The sequence below is a fragment of the Lonchura striata genome, chromosome Z (genome assembly GCF_050655825.1).
Source record: "Lonchura striata isolate lonStrDom1 chromosome Z, ASM5065582v1, whole genome shotgun sequence".
NCBI classification, from domain to species: Eukaryota; Metazoa; Chordata; class Aves; order Passeriformes; family Estrildidae; genus Lonchura; species Lonchura striata.
Window position 1 is genome coordinate 52547130 of NC_140740.1, and position 23504 is coordinate 52570633.

At 36.1% G+C, this 23504-nt stretch overlaps 1 long non-coding RNA gene across 1 annotated transcript in view; it reads left to right on the forward strand.

The window, feature by feature from the left end:
• The window catches only part of LOC146763828 (uncharacterized), a 55121-nt gene extending 36069 nt beyond the window's left edge, over nt 1-19052 (forward strand). Inside the window, exons 3-4 of the long non-coding RNA XR_014951717.1 lie at nt 16022-16062; nt 18919-19052. This is a non-coding gene — a long non-coding RNA (uncharacterized LOC146763828). The remainder of the gene's footprint in view (nt 1-16021; nt 16063-18918) is intronic.
• Nucleotides 19053-23504: the final 4452 nt, after the last annotated feature.

Genomic DNA, 23504 nt, shown 5'->3' on the forward strand with positions numbered 1-23504 from the left:
ATATGTAAAGCTGTGACAAATGAAAGAGCTACACTTATATTGTTTGTATCTTAAATCAGCTGAGGCAGTAAACACTAAAAACATAGGCATGTTAGAGGGTACATGAAAAATTTATTGCTAAGACTGTGAGATGTTTTTAGCTAAAGTAAAAATAATCTTGGGTTTATTTTAAGGTGTGAGCGACATTCCAGGGATAGCATAAGTAGATTGTTGTTGCTAGTTTTACTTCCACATGTCGGTTTTCTGAATTTTATTTGTTCTTTGCTTTGCATCTTTTTATATTTGTTTTCTTGTTCTGTGTGTAATTTTCTCTCTGTTATTTTAAATTCACTTTCATAGCAGGATTGTCTCCCTCTGCCATTCCCCGAGAAAGAAAACAAACATGGCAACCATAATGTTTGAGTGGATTGACATTTAAATAAAGAGTCCTTCCATCCTTTCACAAAAAAGGTACTGGACTAGCTGGTCTTGGTTATGCTATTTGAAACATTCAGACTTGCCAGGAGTACTGAGCACTGCCTCTCTTCAGATACAACAATGGTTAGGAACCTATTTTTTTTGCATCATAACCTTTTCCATTCCTATCCAGACTCCAATTTTTTGGTATTTAAATCTTCTGCAATGAATTTATTTTTCATTCTTGGTCTGGTTTTTATAATTTCTTCTACAGTGGGAGGTAGAAGACAGTGTGATAGAAAAAAATTACTTAATAAGATGTTAAAGCTAATGATGTTTTCAGTACAAGACTGAGTCATGGAAATCATAAGCTTATGCTTTCATATACTATAGTTAGTAATTTTTTGTGATCTATAATAAAATTAAACATTAAATTTTGTGTGTTGATTCTTAGGAAACTGAAATAAATTTATTCCTTTAATGTAAAACTTCTATGCAAGTGAAGACTCATTAAAGTCACTTCATGATATTTAGCTTTTAATTTAGCTAGACCTGAGGGATTAAATTATTCCATGTGAGGTAAGACCAGCAGTGAGTTATCCAGCAATTTAACTCAGGCAAAAATCTGCCTTGCCATTCCAAAAGCAATAATACTGTGCTTTGCTGCTTTGCTTCTGTAGCTTTAGTCTCAGGTAGACATTTTTTAGACCATCTGCTGTGAAATTTTTGGTGGCTCAATATCATAGCAGGCTATAAAGTTTTTCTCCTTACAATTTAGTATATAGTCTCTGGAGATGCATGGTAACTGAACGTGGCAAAGAAATTTTACAAGATGAGGAAGCAAGTAAAAATAAAATATGTAAAAATTTTAATGTTATGAGTTGCAGTATATATCTACATACATTCTGTAAATATGTTTTCACAGTTTGCCATGATTTGAAAATGAGAAGATATACTGAATTTTACAAAAAACATTATGCTTTAAGTTTTAATGATCCTGTACAGAGTACCTGAAGTATATTTTAAACTGTGATAGGACTAGGTAGAAGCTTTGGTAAAAGCTGCTGAATTCAGTATAAAATAGAATAATATTCACTATTATTGAGTTGTTCCCCATTATGCAGTGGTATGTCTTGTTAGCTTTAAGTAATGGATCACAGTATATGTATTCACCCAAGGCTTGGAATGTTCCATAAGAAAGGATTGAGTAGTCATTATTAATTGTCCTACTTAGAAGAGAGTGCAGAAATAAAATAATTTGTTCTCTACAATTGTGAAGGATATTGAAATTTAAAAAAAAAAAACACCTCTTTTCTTAAATTGATATGTTTGTGCAACAGGATGGGAAATTTAAGGTGAATATGATGAAGAAATCCTGCAGTCTATAAAGATGGATAAATTCTAGAGCTTTTTTTTTTTTTTTGCGATTATCCTGGGATCTCCATTACTGGACATCTTAAAAATTGTGTCCAAAAGGCATTTTGGGATGCCATATCATTCAGGAATGATGAAGGGGAAAACTGAGTTCAGCAGTGACATAGACTAGAAGTCTCCACCAGGACTTTCAGACAAAAGTAGCCAAAGGCTTCTATAACAAAGATGGGAGTTGTGCCCTATGGTTTGTATCTTTAATCATAAATACTTCATGGAAATATAATTTCATACACAGATATAAACACTGGTCATGTCTGACCATTCTCTGAATATTTTTCTTCTTTAAGCTATGAGGTTTCAGGAAATTAATTAGGATGTTCTTCAGTGCATGTTGTAATCTGATTTTGGGTTACATTTTATCTAGTTTGAACAGTGTTCAATGTCAGAATCATGCCCGCCTTTTAGTATTGACCTGATTTTTAAGAAGACAGGCATATTTTATAGTTCTAATATATCAGAATTATATTGAAATATTTTTCATGCCTTATTTAAAACAATGAACCAAAAATTATTAATTCTACAAATAAGGGACTTTTTTATTCCCATAATATTTTGCTTCAAATTTTAAGCAAATTAAATGCAACTTCAAATAATTTCCTCAGAAATTTAATGTTACAATGCTTTTTTATTGCACAAAAATCAGCTATGTTTGATTTTCTGGTTCCATTTCTATGTGGACAGGTCAAATCCTGCAGAACATACAACATACACTGAATTGAGTGGTGCACTTTTTGGGTTTTATGGACTGAGGAATAGCCAGAAATATATGGCAATCTTCATTCATGTACATCTCTTTTGGATCAGCTCTCACATCTGCTAGGAAATGATATGCAAACCATGTCTACGTAGTAGGAGGAAAAAAGATACTTAATTTTTAAAGCAAAGAATAGGCTGGTAATGGGTTGTCTCTGTACATATGCTTCCTTTTTTTGTGGTGAACAATTGCCACAATGGTCTGGTGTAATCTTGATCCACAATAGTTCAGGAAAGTTCTCAGCTGATTAAATTGGAGCTTTACTGGGGTGCTGTGAAGCCCTTGCATCTGACAGTGTAGCCACTGCTGTGCAAGAGACTCTGTAAAAGGGAATAGGGGAGGAGGCAAGCAGTCCAAATTTAATGTGATTGAGGTGAGGACTGAGAGTAAGGTCAAAAGGAAGGAAATGTTTGTGGGGTTTTCTTTGTTTCTTTGTGGTTTGTATGTGTGATTTTGTCCTTTTTTTGTTGTTTTTGTTGGTTTTTTTTTTTTTTGGTTGGTTTTTGTGGGTTTTTTGTTTGGTTTGGTTCAGTTTTTCTCTGGTTTGGTCTGGTTTGGTTTTTTTACATGTAAGTAATGACACTGAATAATAATAATAATAATTGGCTATAATTATACTTCCTGAAAAAAAGCAGCAATAAGGTAGGAGAATAAGGATTGAAGTGAGAGGTTTTGTAGGGGTTATTATTGTCAGTCAATTAGTTCTGCTTGATTCCTAATGGAAGTAGAACCTTCCAATAGGAGTGGACTAAATGAAAAATAGAAAACATACGAAAAGAAAAACATGACAAACAGAATATGAAAAAAGAAAAATATGACAAACTGAACATTCCATTCTCAAAGTGCTGAACAAGACTGCCTTAAAATATGAGAGAAGTACTAAAGAAAATTGCCCAAAAGTGAATGACTCTTTTAGATTCAGATCACGAGTTCTCCAAGCAATGATGCTATTTTAATATATTTGCCTTGCACAAAGTACAGAAGCTCTAGTCATGAATGCAACAATGCAAAGCAGAATAGAACTGCTTTAAAACCTGAGTAATTGCCTACTCAGTAATAAGATATAAGACATTTGATATCTTTCAGGGCATTATAATGTAGCTGTAAAAATGTTATCCCAGCCTGACACTTAGGTATTCAATCCAGCAGCACTTTTATTTTCATAATATTTGAAAAAGCCGATTGGTTATTTTTCAAATTATAGTAGTACAAATGAATAAATAGGAATAAAACTAAAAAAAAAAAAAATTAAGTTACTGCTTTCAGATGTTTTCCCACACTTCTCTTAACTCAAGCTATGCATTTTTTTTTTAAATGTAATTTTGAAAGCCCTTCCAATCCATTCTGTAGTGGTTGTGGACTGGTACTTTTGGCTACTCAGAAAAAGAAACATTTTAAAATTACTAAATGCATAATTTTGGAAAAACTTCTGCACATGTTTAGCCACAACATACTCAATAAGAAATGTCAGATAATTTTAAAACAGGAACACATGGAATTTTCACTGAGATATATAATAATATACCACAACAGGGGTGCACATTGGCAGATTGCTGGTATATTTCTTGGATGTGATGTTAGTCTGGATACCAATATATGAGAGACATCAGTGTCTTCAGAAGTGGGTTAATAGCCTTCATGATTTAACTCCAGCTGTCAACTAAGCCCCACACAGCTACTCACTGCCTCCACAGGGCAATGGGCAAGAGCACTGGAAGAGTAAAAGTGAGAAAAGTTGTGGTTTGAGACAAAGATAATTTAATAGGGAAAGCAAAAGCTGTATACACAGGCACAACAAACCAATTCATTCACCACTTCCCATGGGCGGGCAGGTGTTCAGCCATCCCCTGGAAAGCAGCATCCCTCAGATATCATTCCTCAAGTCACAAAAGTCATAAATGTCACACCTCAAGTCAGAAATAACAGTGACTTGAGAAGACAAATGCCATCACTCCCTCTTTTGTTGTTCTTCCACCAGCTTGACATGTTGAGCATGATGACCTGTTGGGTGGAACACCCCTGTGGTCAGTTGGGGTCAGCTGCCCTGGATGTGTGCCCTCTCAGCTTCTTGTGCACCCCCAGCCTCCTCACTGGCAGGTAAGGGTGAGAAGCAAAAAGGACCTTGACCCCGTGTGACTAAAACATGCCTATATAATCTAAACTGTTCTCAGCACAAATACAAAACACAGCCCTGTACTGACTACTTTGAAGAAAATTATTGTAGATAAAATCACATTAGAACATTCCTGTACATAATTAATAACTTGTCTTACATATAGCTTGCAAGTTAACATATCTTATTGTACATTTTAGAGTTTCACATATTGTATCCTTTCACTTTGAACAATAAAAATGAGGAAAAGAATAATTGGAAATATATAGTGTATAAATATATATCAGTTTTATAGTGGTTTAAGTAGTTTAAGATGCAATAGCTATTATAAAAAGAAAATTTTAAAAAGCAGGAACTAATAAGGAATATTGAAGAGACCTGCTTTAGCTTTTGCTTATGTAAATTTAACTACCTGTTAATGCTCACTCCTATTATGGGCTTGATGTTGCATGCCAGTAGATGATGGAGATTTAAACTTGCTTAACTGAAAAATCTTGCAAGGGGTTTAAAATTTTTCAGTCTATTTAACTCATTGAAAATATGGGGTTTGTTCAAACTCTGTATGCCTTTTGATAGGCAGAATATAACTCCTCTGAAGGTCTCCAGTTCTTGATACACTATGTAAGAAGTAGTATGAGCAAGATTTTAGTTTTCAGAATAGTTATATGTTGATATGTAATAGATATATTACAGGATAGCCATAGTGCAATCATATCAAAGGTATTTTGTAATCTCCCTTATCCATTCTGTTTATGTTCAGTCAAAAAACCCATAATTTGCATAGATGTGTATTTTGTTCCCACAAAATTCTTTTCAAGAGACTGCAGACTAAGTAGTATTACACATCACTTGATTTTAGTGTCTTTTTTCTGTTTTGGCTTTTTTATTTTTCATGCCTACAAAGTGTCATGTGTCCAAAGAATGCCAGTTGGTGTATCTGAAAGTATGTATTTCATTCTGTCGGAAAATAAGGGTGAGATCTTTCTCACCTATTATCTTAGCCAGGTGATCAGTGGCAGCAGGTTAATTTGGAGGTTAATTTATACCATCCTAAGTGCTCACTTTATACACTGAATAAAGAATAGTCCCTGTTGCCATTTAGATGGCTGGATACAAATATCAGATAACCATATATTTATAACACTACCTATAACATCTGAACCAGCAAGTTCAAAAATGTACTTCAGGAAGGAGTTTCCTATCTAGCACATTTTTTGTTTAAGTAAAATATATGGAAAACAAAGATATATTATCTCTGAAAAGGCAGTGGAAACTGCAAGTGTATCTGTTTAATGAGACAGAATGATGTTAAAGGATCAAAGTCATGTTTAATTATTCACATCTTTGTGGTTTGACATACTGTCCATTGTAATTAAAGTAAGATAAACCCACAGAATTGCAGTACATTCTACAAAGAATGATAACATTCTTCCAGATGTCATGAGAAAATCCTAGTCAGTCTAATATCAATTTATATGGTAAGGATCAACATTTGCATCCTGCTTTTCCAGCGGTGTAAAATTACACTAAATTGTTACATTGCAACAATGAATTAGACTCCTAACTGTCTAATTGCAACAACAATTAAAAGTACAATTGCATTGCAACAAGGAATTAGACTCCTAGCTGTCTGAAAAAATGTATGTTTGTGTTCTCAAACTGTAGTTAATTTTTAGAAAGTATAAACAAAATAAAGAATTCATGAATTCATTTTGATGTGTCATAGTCTAGTAAATTAATAAATGGAAAACAGGAATTCAAATTCTCAGCTGTCACCCCAACTGCAAGCTCTTTGTAAAATACCTGTAACTGTGTGTACTATTTGCTGGGAATGCCCACTGGCGTAATTTTTCTTTCTTCCATTTTTTTTTTTTTAATATGAGACAGAAAATACAAAAACATGAATTTTCTTTGAGCCATACAGGTCTCTGGGCACAGGCACACACTGAGAAGTTTCAAACAGGCTGATACAGGACAGAATTTCTTTATTTTCTTCTAATTTTTCAGTTCAAGATTTTCAGACAGGATTTCTCAGTACTTTTTCTGGGACAAATATAAATGTTATGAAAATTGTTTTATGTGACTTTAAATCTGTGCTGTCTTTTTTTGTGAACTACATTTTGAACTTGGAAAACACCTTCAGGTTTTCAGAGAGCAGCAATTTTTCCTTGAGTAAGGCTTGAAGGGAAAACACATACCAGTTTTTCACATTTCAGTGTCTTTTTTGTTTAGCTCATTTTGCAGCTTTCATTCTGGAGGAGAGTTCAACACAGATTTAGGTGCTACCTTGGAGTTAACACAGACCTGCTGAAACAGATCCTAAACAGGTATAAGGCAGCAGAGATGCCACAGAAGTGACTGGAAGTATCTCATAGTGAGTGAGTATCTCATGTCAGAGAGGGGTCTAGTGAAAGGTTTCTCTGTGTTTTCCTTTAGAACTGAGACCAAATGTAAATGTTTTTAAAACTCTGAACACAACAATAATCCCAGAATTTTTTGTTTTGCTAGTCAGAATGGATTTAACAGGACAATTTAAGAGAACTGTATATCCTTAGACATGGCCTTGTGTTATACACACTCCACGTCTCCACATGGACTTACAAATTGCTGAGAGCAATTGGTGTGGTTATGTGCAGTCCTGGTAGTAATAAGAAAACTTTAAAAAGGTTGTAAGGAATTGCTGTTTTTCTGAAGATTTTGCAATGAGACAATTGTCAGTATTTTAAAATCAAGCTGGCAAAAATAGAAAGTTGTCAATAAAGTCTAAACATAGTAAGAAAACATGTGTGAGTCAAAAGTTAACAGTATTGAATCCAATAATAACTTGATAACACTTCTGCCAAAACAACAACAAATTTATATTTTTTTTAATGGAAGAAAGTTCTGCTGTATGTTGCATTAAGTGAAAGTAAAAATAGTAGTTCTTAAGATACATTCACAGCATTGTGCAGTTCTGTGGAATTAGTGTGGAATTAACATATTATACATTTACTTTCCTAATAAAATGCAATCAAAAAACTAAGTAAATGTCTGTCCACCATCTATGAAAAAATAAATACCTGTGGAGGTTTTTTTGTAGGTGATAGGTATTTTTAATAAGTATTTACTGGCTATGCCTTTTTACCATTTAGACCTTAAATTGAAAATTTCTGATCAAATAGTTTCAAAATTTCCTTCATAATGCCTTGAATCAGATTCTGAACTAGTCTTTTTCAGACAGGATGGATTGCACAGTGTATGTAGTAGATCTATTTTTCAGATGGTATTTATTGTTCTGAGAATTTTTCAGGTATGTCTGAATATATATATACACACACATATATATTCAGGTATATTTTTATATTAACAAATAAAAATATTCTTGCACAAGCTACTAAATCAGACAGTTACTGTCAGATGGCAAGTTTTGCTGTTGCTGCATTTTTAGGAGTATGACTGTGCTAAGCCAGCTTAATTTTTTGTTAGAACATTTTATCAAGACATAAAATAAATTAGATATGGTTTCTGCATACAAGTTTGGACAATATTACCTAGATGGAATAAATAATTGGAATCTGAGGGTATTACTAGGTAGAAAATATGAAGGTTTGACCATCAGATAATTTAGTTTATATTTTTTTTTTACTATCAACCTCTCAGTATTTCCAGCAATTTCCAGAAATGTTAGGATGTATTCTTAGTACTTAACAATCTAAAAATGTCTTGCTGGTGATATATCTGTAGGCTGCCTTCTGTTTTACATGGTTCTTTCCAACACTAATACTACTTTCAGATCTAGGTGTTATACAATAGGGCAGAAAATCCTCTGTTCTCCTCTACCTCCCAGACCCAGAGCCAACATGGTAAAAATATTAGGATTAAATGTCTGGAATAATTTCTCAGATATCTCAAATGAAACCACTTTTTATAGAATTATTAATTGGGAATTATTTAAGAATAAATAAAGAACAAAAGCAAGAAAGTATAATTGTATTAGCAAAGTTAGAGTACATTGAAATTGTATTCTAATATGTAAAGACTATATGTCTGTAAATGTTCCTAAACCCAGCTACAGTAAATAAGTGCTTTGTGCCTTTGTGCTTTTTGTGATATGTTTTAAAGATCCAGGGGTAACATAATTAAGTGCCACTTGCCAATATTTTCCAGTGCTGTGTAAAGTTAACTGCACATATAAAACATATTGTCTCCTGCTGCTGACTTTTTATTGTCCTGTGTCTGTATTAAATGCTGGACTGGTATGCTTAAGGATATAATTCTGTGCAGGAAACCACAATAAGGTCTGGGAGTAATTGCAACACAAGATCAAGATCAAAAGATAAACTTTTTCAAAAATCACTGGACATTTTTATCTAAAGGGTTTATCTAAATCCAGTAATTCTGATTATCAGTTCATGGATAAAGGTAAATGTGAGTGACAGCAACTGATCGTTAATGTTTGTCACATACCTAAACAGTTATATAAGGCATGATCAAGCCATGACATTACCTTGTCATCTGGCTCAACACTCAGTTTGAAAACTATTTTGTTATAATGTTTTACAATTCTTCCAGCCATGAACACTTTGGCTTTAAGACTAGGAGTTTGGCTCAGTTTTCCACTGATGGAAAAGTTGCTCATGAGAACAATTGCCAGCCCTGGAGATCTATACAAGACATGGTTGAACATGGTCTGCCTTCCATTATAGTTTGTTCCAATGAAGATTTTCTTTCTGATGTATGAGGTCAGGAGAAAAAAAAAAGTTAAATAAAAGAGGCCGCTTCCTCTTTGTTTTATTCAGCAGGCCCCTTGTCCTTGATACAAAGTGAAAGGTTACCCTAGACTCCTGACTCTTGCCATTTTGCACAAAATTCCCTTTGAAATACTTTTTTTATTTTAATTTGAGAGGGAGAAGAATTGATTTATGGTTCAAATGTTTCAGAGACAATTCAAACTGAGTCCACAGCAACAGAACAAGCAACATTGTAATCCATACAGCATGTGCCATCTGTAGAGGATGTAATTGCAATAGTGTTATAAGCTGTTCTCTGTTGGCCAAACATGTGGAACATTCTCTAGATGTTCTATTTGGATGAAAATGTTTAATGCCGTGGTATTTTGATTTGGGATGAACATCCAGGAACAGTGTTCTGATCCTAAGCATTGAACAACAGTATCAAACAGGGCTTTTAAAGATGAGCTTGTAAAACACAAGAACTTATAAACCCCATACAGACCTCCTTGGTGACAGAATGGAGGAGCTGCACTTTAGAGCTTCAGTAGGAGATTAATGAAATATGTTTAACTGCCTATAGACAGATTAATCTCATCTTGGTCTGAGATCTTAATTCATATGAGTGAGTCCAGTTTGACCAAAGAAATAATAAACTAGCAATTACTTTCTTTCTGTAGAGGGTAAAGAGTATAAAATATCAGTTATTGCTTTTGGATGTTAAAACTGGTTGCTTAAAATTATGCCTAAACTTAGAGAAGTCATAATTTTTAATGACAACACCTCAATTATGTGTGCTGTCTTCCACAACATAATGACTATCAGAGTTGTTTTCCTTATCTATCATTCAGAAGTGTGTTCTCAGAACTCTGGCAAGCATGAACTTTTCAGGGATTCATCCACCCCTGTGGGAGAAATTTCCACTCTGTGTCACATCACAGTTGCCATATATATTTTGATAATTTGTTTTTGCTGAGGTAAGATTAGCTGTTCAAATCCTCAGCTTTGTGAGCACATCACACAGAAGAAAAACATTCTTAGGAGGCAACTTGAAGGTTAGATGGTGGATCACAGTAAGGTGTACAACACATCAAGTGTTGGGAATCCTGACCAAAAAGGAAGACGTGCCTATGGATTTTAAGTAGTAACTAAATAAAGTTGGCAGATTAAAAGTGTAGAAGTGTGTGGTGTTTGAACCTAAAGAAAGAAGGCTGAGTAATAAATTTCTTATAAAACCTACCTACTAACTACATGGTGTTTCTGAAAGACAGGTAAACAGAATTACTATTTTTGATGCAGTCAACATATCTGCCAAAGACACAGTTTTGAATCTTTTGCACAGTCATTTTTATTTATATTTTTTTCTACATGTCTTGCCAATGTCCTCTACAGCCACTCTGGCAGATGAGATTTGAGGTCAGAATTTCAGTCCAGTGCCTTACCCACAAGATTACCTTTATGCTTACACAATAGAGACATCCTTTGAAAAGTTTGGTCTGTGTTTAAGATTGCAAACAGATTTCCTGTCTTCTACAGTAAACATTTCAAAGAGGGATAGCTTTTGGTTTGCGGTGACAGAGTATCTAGCATTCAACAGTTGCCCTTCAGAAGTGGAGCATAAAGCTGCAATAATGCATTTAACATGGGCTTTCCCCATTCTACTTAGCTTTAGCTAGAGACCTTCATTCTGTAAAAGCCAAATAAAATAGCACTTTTATATTTTTTGACCTGCTTTCTTCATTTGAGGCTCCTCAATGTTTCAGTGCTCATACCACTCTAAGACAGTGCTGAAATGCAGTTTTAAAAGCAATCTTTTTTGAGGCTCTAAGTTCAGAACAGATAATTTTGTAATTAAAGACATAGATTTAAATCACATTAGGGCACCATTAGGGCACCTCTTAGTTTCAGCATCAAGCAGGTTTTAGTAAGACATTGTTTATACTCATCAGCTTGCTTGCAGCACATACCATAACATCAGTGCCTCTGCAGATTTTTGGTGTAAAGATAAGCTTAACATTCATTCTACTCATTTACCACCTAAACACAACCCAATGTGCTTTATAGATCTTTCTCGCTTCCATTTCCTTCTGATCTATATAATGAGTATTTTTACCTTTTGTTTCACTGGAACAGTGGCATAGGGAACATCCTTGACTGCACGTAGCAGAAGTGTTAGCAGGTGTATTTACAATGTTTTCTGAAACTTGTGTTGCAAAATTAAAGAGTGCTTTATTTTTAGCTATAAATTTTGCAGACCTTGCAGCTGAAGACTTGTTGCTTTTTTTTCAATAGGTGAATGGAATCATTAAACATAGCAAGTGAAGAAGAAAATTAACACTGCAGGGTGTAGGTGTAGAAGTACATGGTATGTGATCTTAAAGAAAGCCAAATAAAATACTCTTTATAAAACCTACCCACTAAATGCATAGTGACAGTTAAGGAAGTGAAGATAATTAAAGCAATTTCTTGGTACTTAGTCTTGCAAGTACAGTTAAAAACCTGATTAAAGTTCCCTCAAAATTAAGAGGAAGAATTGAAGTGTACTGGTATTCGTGATGGTCTGCACATCAGTGTGTTGGGGATGTAGTCAGGGACAGAGTTCTAGGCTCTGTGCATTGAGTTCAGAACATTCTCTACATTAAAAAGCAGCTTGATGTCCACTTTAGAATCACTTTATATGTCTGAAGTTGGACATATCATCACAAGAAGAATAAAAGAATGAAATTCAAACTTCTTGTCAACCTTCACATCCCTTTTTCAGAGCATATTGATTCTAGCATTGTTCAGAGCAATCCGCTATCTTATCATTTAACAATAGCATGTTTCTAATGATGACTATTGTTTGAACAATATTATTTTCACTTCTGAAATTTGTTTATTTGTTTTTTTTTTTTTGTTTACTAAGTCAAGTAAAAGTTAATCTGAAATTTGAAAAATAATTAGCAGAAAACTTCTGGGTAGCATACAATCATGAACAATTATTTCAATTTTTTTTTCTTCTTTGTTGGATTCAGAATAAGTATTCAAAAGATACTTATCAGATACTTAAGATCAGTACCACTGATTTTCCTTAAAATATTCCAGACTCATATAATCGTTTAGCTTGGAAAGTACCTTTTAGGAAATCTAGTCCAACCGTAAACCAAATACTGCCATAACTATCACTAGACCATGTCCTTTAGTGCCACAGCTACACATCTTTCAACCTTGTGCAAGGTGAAGACTCAACCAGTTCCCTGCACATCCTATTCCAATTTTGAAAACCCTTTAAGTGAAGAAATTGTCCCTATTATCCAATTGAATAGGGAGCATTTCAGGGGTGTATTCCATCACTCCTGTCATAAGGCAGAAAAAAAAACCTTAAAGGCTCTCTAAAGCTGAACTCAATTAACTGTCTGCTCATAATGATAAACAATATTCCTGGGTTTTTCTATTATAGAATATTAGAGGTAATGTTCAGAAAATGGTCTGTTAGAGCAGACAGGCTAACTACTTATTTAGAGATATTGAAAACAATATCTGGGATTTGTAAAATATCTGTAGATTATTATAGATGCAGTTAGCTGTCTGTTAGACACTGAGGCTTGGCAAGTGTTAGAGTAACATAAACATATTACATGTGTTACATGTTAGAGTAAACTAACTAAATTAAACAGTTGTCTAAATGAGGTTTATATGAAAATTGAGCCAATTTAGCTTGACTTTCTGGCTCTCAAAAAAAAAAAGTATTAACTAAATTGTTAGAGCAGGAAAAGGATAGGACATAGCTACAAGCCTGTAGTGAGTAATGTTGGAGGGCAAAGAGAGGAAATTCTTAGTTCATACAAATTTTGGCTCTGCATCTGGGTTAATATTTATCTGTACTGGTGATATGCTTGCCATGAAGTCCTCTGATCCATGGTCAAGCAAGTTAAGGACTTATGGCTGTCAGTAAAACTGAGTGAGGTCACTGATGGTTGAAAATTCTTTGAAATTCACTGACTACATGAATAGGAAATATGCAAAGACTGCCTTGGAAAATGTAGGAAACAAGTTGTGGACACATGCAACTGAATGTCATTTTTAAAGAGGCAAATGCCATTTCAGAAAGTTATTAAAAGCATGTCTCTCATTACAGTTAAGATGTGTTTATTTTGTGCTACCTTATACCATGAGCACTTTTAAGGGAGCACTTTTGCTGAAAGACACATAAATTGGAGAAAGCTTGTCATAAATAATACAGATGATAAGTAGCTTAGAAAACATGACTTCCAAAGCAGGTATGAAAGAATTTCATTTGTTTAGTCTGGCAAAGAGAAAAATGAAGACGGGCTATGATAACAGGTTTCAAATGCATAAAAGGTGGTGCAGAAATGATGGTATCAAGTGTTTTCATATCTGTAATAGACAGAATGTGAACTAGTTAGATTAATTGGTAGAAAGGATTATATTATATTATATGGGATTTTAAGAAAAACTTTCACTTTAAAAGGCTAGTTCAACACACAAGCAAGTGCTTGAAAAAGCAGCAGAATTTCCATAATTAGCAATATTAAACTGTTGGATGAACTTCTGTCAAACATTAGGTATAGATTATACCTTGGACAATTTCTGGAATAGAAAATTATCAGGTTTATATCTCCAGGTTGCTGATAAAATAATAGTGGTAGTAATAAGTATTAGGCAAATAGAAAATTAACTGTAAATTTCCAAAAAGATTCAGTAATCAATTGCTTGCTTTTTTTACTGGGTGTTGCCTTTGTGTGTGACTCATTAGTAAGGGATACATAAGCAACAAAACTAGCATAAATGTTCTTATCTTCCTGCAGCAAACTATTGTCTTAATTATTAGATTAATAATTTTTAATTCATCTGCAGATTAAGTAAAAATGAGGATGTGAACAAATATTTAGTAAATTAGGTATATTGATGCTATGTTTCTTTTTCTTATTATTATTTTCTTGTTCCTTTGGACTCTTTGGGTGCTATCTACCCAAGAGTATATTCAAAATTATTGAATTTAATAGTATTCCTAATAAAAAACATACAAAAATGCAATTATCATCTGAAAGACATGGGACAACTCCATGGTATATAAACCCAGTATTATATAATTTCTGCAACAAGATTTGAACCAGAGAATGAAAGTATTAATAGCTAATAGACCTCAAAGGAAATTTAGAATGAAGTAAATTAGATTTTCTTTAATAAGATAGCAAGTTTGATAAATAAAAGTATGTGTAGACATACTACATTTTATAAACTTTCTATTAGGCATTGTATCTCATTTCAGTAAAAAAAAAATTCCAAATTATGAAGTAGCAGTAAAACACATTGGCAAAAAGTGGTATTCAGAAAAAAAACCTCAACTGAACATACCGGAGTTCCATATTAGGCCTGATGTTATTCAGGATTTTAATCACTGCCCTGGAAGTAAATATAAATTTCTTAATTATCTGTACAAACTAACATAATGAAAAATATTCTGTGGAAAAAGGTGAACTAATGCCATGCTCCAATTATAAGTAGGGGTGAAAAAAGCAGAAAGTTTTTATTTTTATCTTTCTGGTAGGATACTGTAGACACTAGAGATGCTGTAACAAGGGGAAAAAAGAGAGAGGGGGAGACAATTAAGAGAATTAAACTTTATCAGAGGAGGAACCACATGCCTTATGAGATGAAATAATTTTTAATATTTAGAAACATAAAAAGTGACTTTATTTTGGTCTTTCATGGAGTAAAACACTAGCTGCCTCTGCATTTTAGCTGCAGTGAAAAAAAAGGAAACCTGAAGCCAAAATTTGCAATAAACCAGAAAAACACAATTTCAATAAAGCATGTGACTGGGACAAAACTGGACTTCATCTCTCTAAATACTCTTGTCAAGATAAGATCATTTTCAAGTGGATATACTTCAGTCAAGCACAAATTAGGCCACAGTCTCTTACAATCTGGTTGAGAAAATATAGCCATGATAGAGAAATTTAGGACAAAGTGATATTCCATTCTAGTTTCATGTTTTTTATGTGTGAAGAAAGATGAGAAGATAATTGTTTTATTTGCAAGTGTAATCGCTGAAAAGTTCTATACCTGAATATGTATAAAAACCTGTTGTTCAAATACTCTTGATCAAAGGCACCAGTTGTGGTAGTGTGGAAACAGTGGTTCATTCAAGTAACAGAAGTGGTATGAAGTGTGTCCAGGTAGTGATGATCACTGCAGACAGTAAGTTAAAGTACAGATAATTGCACAAGACCAGGTCTGCCAGCCCCCTGTGCAGCCAATTTGTTGTATTTTTTGCTTCAACTCTTCTCTTTTGTCTTGACTTCACTACTTATGCTTCTCTTGCTCCTATCTTTCTAGGAAGCAATATTTAGAGCAGAGCCAGGGCCTTACCTGAACATATCATACAAAACACTGACTACATCAGATCTATTTGTCCTGTTTACACCTCATCAACTACTTCCACTATTGGTTAAAGTTGCCATTCTTTCAAAAAGTGAAGTCTGATATTTTGTGGTGACAGCTGCCAAAGTGAAATACCCCCTCCCTCAGAAAGTCCCTGGATTTTCTAACCATGTTGAGTGGCAGAGCTCTGGTTTCCAATGTGTGCTAAACTGTCTCTCCTCCCTGTAGGAGCTCCCAGGTCATGGTGGCAGGCTCTGTCATGTACCCAGGTAAGCACAGATTGCTGCAGAGACCCAATGCTGTGACTTTGTACAGTATGGGCTTATGCATTTGCAGGGCAGAGTAAGAGTGAGACTGTGTCTTGTTCAGTTCTACCTAGGTGGCAGGAAATCTGTTGTGGATTTCATGCTCAATAAAAAAAAAGACAGGAAATGGCACAAGATTTCTATGTATTGCAATAGTACTCCCAGCAGGCCTCTGTTTAATTAGGGCCATCCTTGTTACATGGTGCTTGTTTAAAATGTAATCTGGCTCAAGTTAAGAAAATTCTCCATATTTACATAAAACACAATAATGTTACCAGGAAAATGTTTACAATGTGGACAATCTGTGAGGGCTTGAAACAAACAAAATCACATTTGATTTAATATTTAGAAGCCAATAGCAGCTTACGTCTAGGATAGATTTTGAAGAAAATTTCTGCTTCTCCCTAAGGCTCAGACACTGCCCAAAACTTAAATTGAAATTTTGCTGTGAAATTCTGCATGTTAATTTAATTAATTTTTCCCAATACTACTGTCTTCCTGTTTTGTTCCTCATTTAGTCATATTTAAATTTTTATGGTGCTTTCCTGATATGATGCCTGTCTTGGCCTAGCTGTTTTTTACAGTGATCTCCTATTCATAAAACTCCATATATCATCTTGCTGCACTCAGGGCATAACTTCTAAGTTAAGAAACACTGCTATACAGTGTTGTTACAATCCCTTTTATTCTCATGTATTATAGTTCTGAGGTAAAAATTTGCTTAAATAAGAAGTAACTTGAGGTAAAATATTTTCAGTCAAAGTTTTATGTATCGCTAGATGTATCCATTTCCCCCTTTCTGCAGCTCTTTGTTGACATAGGTGATCCTGTCACTTCTCAACAGCACTGAGTATTTATGTTGGTCATTACAGTGCATTGCCAATGTTCATGTTTTGCATCTCTGGAATACATGTAGTATTTCCTTCCAAAGCACAATAGAAAATTATTATGTTTTTCTCACTAACTCTGTTTACTAAATTAAAATAATGAAGTCTTGTTTGGATACTGTATTACAAATGGGTAAATATCAATTTACTTCTAATTTCTTCCTTAACCTTTTGAGTAAAAAGTGCTGTGTTCTGAAATACCATCATGGTGACATACTTCAAGGATTATTCTCTACTGCTATTTGCCTCAGATGCCATCTTTGAAGGTTGCTGATTAAGAAAACCTGAGTTGCAGAAGCAACAGCAGGGAATAACATGTGTGCTCCTCCAGAGTTAAAGAAATGAAAACAATAGAATGAGATTAGCAGGAAACTACAAATGGTGTAAGCCTTAGTGCTTGTGTGTGCTGCTTATAACTGTTGGATGTAAATACTATTACATGTTATATACATGTAATACTCCTCTCCTCTCCTCTCCTCTCCTCTCCTCTCCTCTCCTCTCCTCTCCTCTCCTCTCCTCTCCTCTCCTCTCCTCTCCTCTCCTCTCCTCTCCTCTCCTCTCCTCTCCTCTCCTCTCCTCTCCTCTCCTCTCCTCTCCTCTCCTCTCCTCTCCTCTCCTCTCCTCTCCTCTCCTCTCCTCTCCTCTCCTCTCCTCTCCTCTCCTCTCCTCTCCTCTCCTCTCCTCTCCTCTCCTCTCCTCTCCTCTCCTCTCCTCTCCTCTCCTCTCCTCTCCTCTCCTCTCCTCTCCTCTCCTCTCCTCTCCTCTCCTCTCCTCTCCTCTCCTCTCCTCTCCTCTCCTCTCCTCTCCTCTCCTCTCCTCTCCTCTCCTCTCCTCTCCTCTCCTCTCCTCTCCTCTCCTCTCCTCTCCTCTCCTCTCCTCTCCTCTCCTCTCCTCTCCTCTCCTCTCCTCTCCTCTCCTCTCCTCTCCTCTCCTCTCCTCTCCTCTCCTCTCCTCTCCTCTCCTCTCCTCTCCTCTCCTCTCCTCTCCTCTCCTCTCCTCTCCTCTCCTCTCCTCTCCTCTCCTCTCCTCTCCTCTCCTCTCCTCTCCTCTCCTCTCCTCTCCTCTCCTCTCCTCTCCTCTCCTCTCCTCTCCTCTCCTCTCCTCTCCTCTCCTCTCCTCTCCTCTCCTCTCCTCTCCTCTCCTCTCCTCTCCTCTCCTCTCCTCTCCTCTCCTCTCCTCTCCTCTCCTCTCCTCTCCTCTCCTCTCCTCTCCTCTCCTCTCCTCTCCTCTCCTCTCCTCTCCTCTCCTCTCCTCTCCTCTCCTCTCCTCTCCTCTCCTCTCCTCTCCTCTCCTCTCCTCTCCTCTCCTCTCCTCTCCTCTCCTCTCCTCTCCTCTCCTCTCCTCTCCTCTCCTCTCCTCTCCTCTCCTCTCCTCTCCTCTCCTCTCCTCTCCTCTCCTCTCCTCTCCTCTCCTCTCCTCTCCTCTCCTCTCCTCTCCTCTCCTCTCCTCTCCTCTCCTCTCCTCTCCTCTCCTCTCCCTTTTTCACTGTGTATATTAAAATGGTGATACAGACTTTCAAAAGAATAAACTGTGGCTGAGCTGTCCCCAGTGTAAACAGAGGGCTCTATGTAATGAAGGGTCAGTCTGCTATTTGATCAACTATCACACTTTCATTAAAATTAACAGAAAAAAAATGAAATAAACACTACATTAAATTATTATGTTACCCTCAGATCAAAAACTTATATTAAATATGAAAAATTTGTGGAACAAATTCTTCATTGTGAGTGTGGTGAGGCATAGGAACAGGTTACCCAGAGGAGTTGTGAATATCTCTGGAAATTATGAGAACAAATTGAACAGGGCATTGAGCAATCTGGTCTAGTGGGAGGTGTTAATTTTCATTTTTCATTACAGGGAGAGTAGGAACTAGCTGATCTTTAAGATCCCTTCTAACCCAAACCATTTTATGATTCTGTGATTCTATTTACAGGTTAATTTGCAGTGCTGCTACTTAAAGCTGAAATAAGTCACTTTTCTTGAATAACATCCCCAAGTCAACTCAGACTAGGAGGACATGCATTTTGAAGAATGGATTAGTAAAGGATTTTATTTGTTGTGACATCATTCTTGCAAGAACCACTGAAAAATATAGTTAATATCTATGAAAATCAACTTTTGCTTTTCATGCAAGTTACTGAGTGTTGAAAGAAGGTGGGTACTGACCTTTTCATTTTGTAGCTGCTCATGTCAATATTTCCTTCTGCAATCAGTGTTCAATGGAATCTTGAGTCAGACCCAGATTGCATCTCTATACAAAGGTTAGAAAGAAAGTTTTCTGAAATATCCTGTAAATGTATGCTCAATCAAAAAAACTTGTTCTTTGGCTGCTTTTGTCTTCTTCTACTTAGAAAGATTTTAAATACTAATGATTCTCTCCTGTTGCAACACACTTGCGTAAAGTAATTGGGCAATTGTGTGGCTCTGGATAATTTTAAGAGGATCTCTACATATTACTGGCTTGAGTTTGAACTTGTTGGTAGCAACTGAAAGTTATGCCTGCAGCTAATTGTCTTGTGTTTTATATAGATTCAGTAGATGGTTAGTTGGATCATACAAAATATTGCTATAAGTTACTTTGGAAGAGATCTTCTTCATGCTCATGTCTGTGGAAGAATCAGTAATGTAAACCATTCCTGATAGCTCTTACATGCCTAAAACTCAGTAAGTTGTACAATTATCCAAATCAGCTTACTTCAGAGCACTTAGTATTAATGAGGTTTCTCCAAATAAGTTAACTTGAATTTACCTTAATTCAGTTTGATAATTTTATTCTTAAATTACCTGTGGTTAAAATAGAGATATTTTACTTATCAACCTACCAAAACTACCAGCTAACTTGTATCAAAAATCAATGCAACCAGTTATGGCTGGTCTCAACATATTTAGAGAAGTAATTTAATTTAATCTTTCTTCAGTAGTTTTGGGGTTCTTCTTCAAAATCAGATGATATGGTGATATGGAAATGATGATAATAAGATTTGTGGTTTTTGAGATGATCTTATTCTTTAGTATTATAAATTTGTTTCTAATATCTTATCTAAACCTATCCTCCTTCAACTTAATTCAACTTTTCACAATTCCCCTTTGTGAAAAATTTCTCTCCAGCCTTTTTACAAGCCCCCTTCAGGTACTAGAAAGCAGCAATGATGTCTCCCTGGAGCTTCTTTTTCTCCAGGTTGAACAACCCCAGCTCTCTCATCCTGTCACCACAGAAGAAGTCTTTCATCTTTGTGATCAGTTTCATGGCTATTCTCTGGATTTGTTCCAACACAACCACATATTTCTTGTGTTGTAGACTCCAGATTTGGGCAGAGTTCTCCAGGTGGGGTCTCATGAGAGCAGTGTAAATGGGTAGAATCACCTCCTTTGACCTGCTGGTCAGGCTCCTGGATAAAACCCAAGATGTTTCTGGGTTACATGCAGGTGTTGTCCTGTCATATAAAGCTTTTTGACCACAAGCATGTCCAAGTATTTTTCTCCTGGGTGAGTCTTGATACATTCTCTGCCCTGTCTGTACTTGTGCAGGATCTGGCACTTGGCCTTGTTGAACTCCCTGAGGTTTGCATGGCCCCACCTCTCAAGCTTGTCCAGGTCCCCTGTGGATGCCATCCCTTCTCTCCCCTGTTGACTACCTCACCCAACTCAGTGCCATCAGCAAACTTGCTGAGACTGCCTTGATCCCACTGTCCACATCACTGACAAAGGTGTTAAAATGCGGTGGTCCTGATATGGACTTCTCTCCACAACACTATTGCAACTGTGCCACATTTTTTTTCTGCTGGGGAGGCTATTTCTCAAATCCACATCTCATCAGTTTACAGACAAAAACATTTTCTTCTAAAATATTTTGTTTCCAACAGTGAACACAGAATTGCAGCCAGAGGGATTAGCAGAAGAATGAAGAAATTTTACAGTATTTCCTTAAAGTGCACTTCCAAAGTCCAGCACTAAGAAACTCAAGTACTCTTTGGGCCAAAACTGTGTGTCTAGTATTAAACACCGTCAGTGGACAAGCTCATATGAACTCATACATGCTCACTGTCTGAATCTTACTGATATTCTTTATAACAAAATAAATGATAAGTTTGAGGAAAATCTAATACAAGTAAGTCGTAAAACTAAGCATAACACCCGTCAAAGTGCTGAGGACTAGTCTGCTGTTATATCCAGTCCTGTGTGTCACAGGCAGGTTTCAGCAATGGCTGTGTTTGCAAGGTTCTACCTGAGGGTTTTAATTGGATTTTCTTCACAAATTAATTTCCATTTTTAGTTGGTATAGGTAGGACATGTTTTTAGAAACCTCATGCTGTACTGCATTTCATCTGCAATAAGGAAAAACTGTGTCAGGCCTCTGACAAAAGTCCAATGAAAATGTTAAAATGTTACAGAGTGGAGGGGAAGAAACAAAAGATTGCTGCAGGTGACTTAAACTCAGTCGCTGTCACCTTCTGGCTCTCAATGGAATTGGCTTCACATTCTACACCTCTAATGTAATCAGATTAAAGTTTGTTGTGACTTTGATGTGAAGAATAGTTGAGACACTACACCAGTCAGGGGAGTAAAGGGCCAACCAGAGCTTCTGTATAAATTACTTCCTCAGTCATGAGGCCCAGGCATTCATCTGCAACTTGGTGGCTTTCAGTGTGAACATATGCTGAACCTTGCTGCAGGATTTTGTATTAAAGCACTTTAACAATTCTGACACTGTACCTTCCTACTGCATCTCTGAATTAACATATTAATTTAATAATTATGGCTATCAGCAAGACTTTTCTCTCACACTATATCGTTCACTTAATAACATTTAAGAAGCAATCAGTTAAATAAATAAGTGGATTAAATCTTATCTGTCTCTGTCAGGCAAAGGATACAGTATTCATTTAACATGATAAACAGAGCCATATCTCTTCTTCCAAAGCTGGAATCTTATAGCTTAAGTTATATTTAAGTGAGCATAAACTGTGTGCTAAATCAGTAGCACTCAGTAAGTTGTATTGCCTGACCATAAGGAAGAGACGGATCCTTTTTCTGACAAGATTGCTTATATCTCTATCCTATTCCATCACTGAAGCAAGATTCAGTCACAGACCAGGATAGGTCATGTATTGGCTGCCAATTAATAAGAGCAATGAAGATTGTAGTAGTAGTAGTAGTAAAAATAACAACAACAATAATACTAATGTCATCCTTTCCTTGAGTGCACCATGGAAAAGGAAGGAACGAGGTAAATATGTTTTCATTTGCAACATATCTTGTGAATAGTTGTTGTTAAAGTTACCAAGTTACTTAACTTTTGAGCTTAATTAGTAGCTTTACTAGTGTTTGTGCAGTTTCAGGGGAGACAAGGTTTATCGTAGGGATCACAGGCTCTCTGTGTCATGTCCTACATGGAACCAGAAACGAGAGCTGTCTGTCTGTGATTTTGATGACAATGTGCTGCTGACATCAGTACTGTAATTTTCCTCAGTGAACTATTTATGAATTTTTCTGCTACATGTAAAACAAGGAAAATTACCATAACTGGACAAGAAATATATTGCACATAGCAGTACAAGAGTGATGCACATTTTTGAAAACAAGAGCAAGAGAAACTTCAAGAGTATTTCTAATTGTAGTAAAGTATAAAAATTATCTTGGCATCATGTAAACAGTAGAAAAAAGATATCACAATTTTCATTCCACTCACTGAATCACCCAGATATGTGCACTCACAGCCCACAAAACCAACGGAATCCTGGGTTGCATCCAGGGCAGTGTGGCCAGCAAGTTGAGGGAGTGGATTCTGCCCCTCCGCTCTGCTCTGAGGTGCTCTGAAGTTGAAACCTCACCTGGAGCGCTGTGTCCAGCTGTAAGGATCCCAACATAAGAAGGACATGGAATTGGTGGAGCAAGTCAAGAGGAGGCCATAAAGCTGATAAGAGGACTGCAGCACCTCTCCTATGAGAATGAGCTGAGTAAGTTGGGGTTGTTCAGCTTGGAGAAGAGATAGTTGTGTGGAGACCTACTGGCAACCTGCCAGTATCTGAAAGGGAAGCTGGAGAGGGACACTTTGACATGAGCTACAGTGATAGGTCAGGGAACAATGGGAACAAGCTGAAAGATGGTAAATTTAGGTTAAATATATGGAAGAAATCCTTTACTGTGAGTGTGGTGGAACAAGTTACTCAGGGAGGCTGTGGATTGCCCCAGTAGTAGAAGAGTTCAAAGCCAGCTGAGCAGCCTGGTCTAGTGGGATGTGTCCCTCCCCATGGCAGAGGTGCTTGGGCCTAGATGATCTTTACAATCCATTCCAACCCTTAACATTCTATGATTCTATTCTGCATTACTGAAATAGCAGACAGTGACATCACTAAAGGTCCTGGTGAGGTATTTCAGGAGTGGAAATTATTTTAATTTGTACTGCAGTAGCTCCTAAATCATTACTCCCTTATCAATTACATGATATTTAGTCATGGTTTGTTTATTTTGCCTGTTTATAACATTTTTATAAACAGTTGCCTTAGACAAAGGACATAT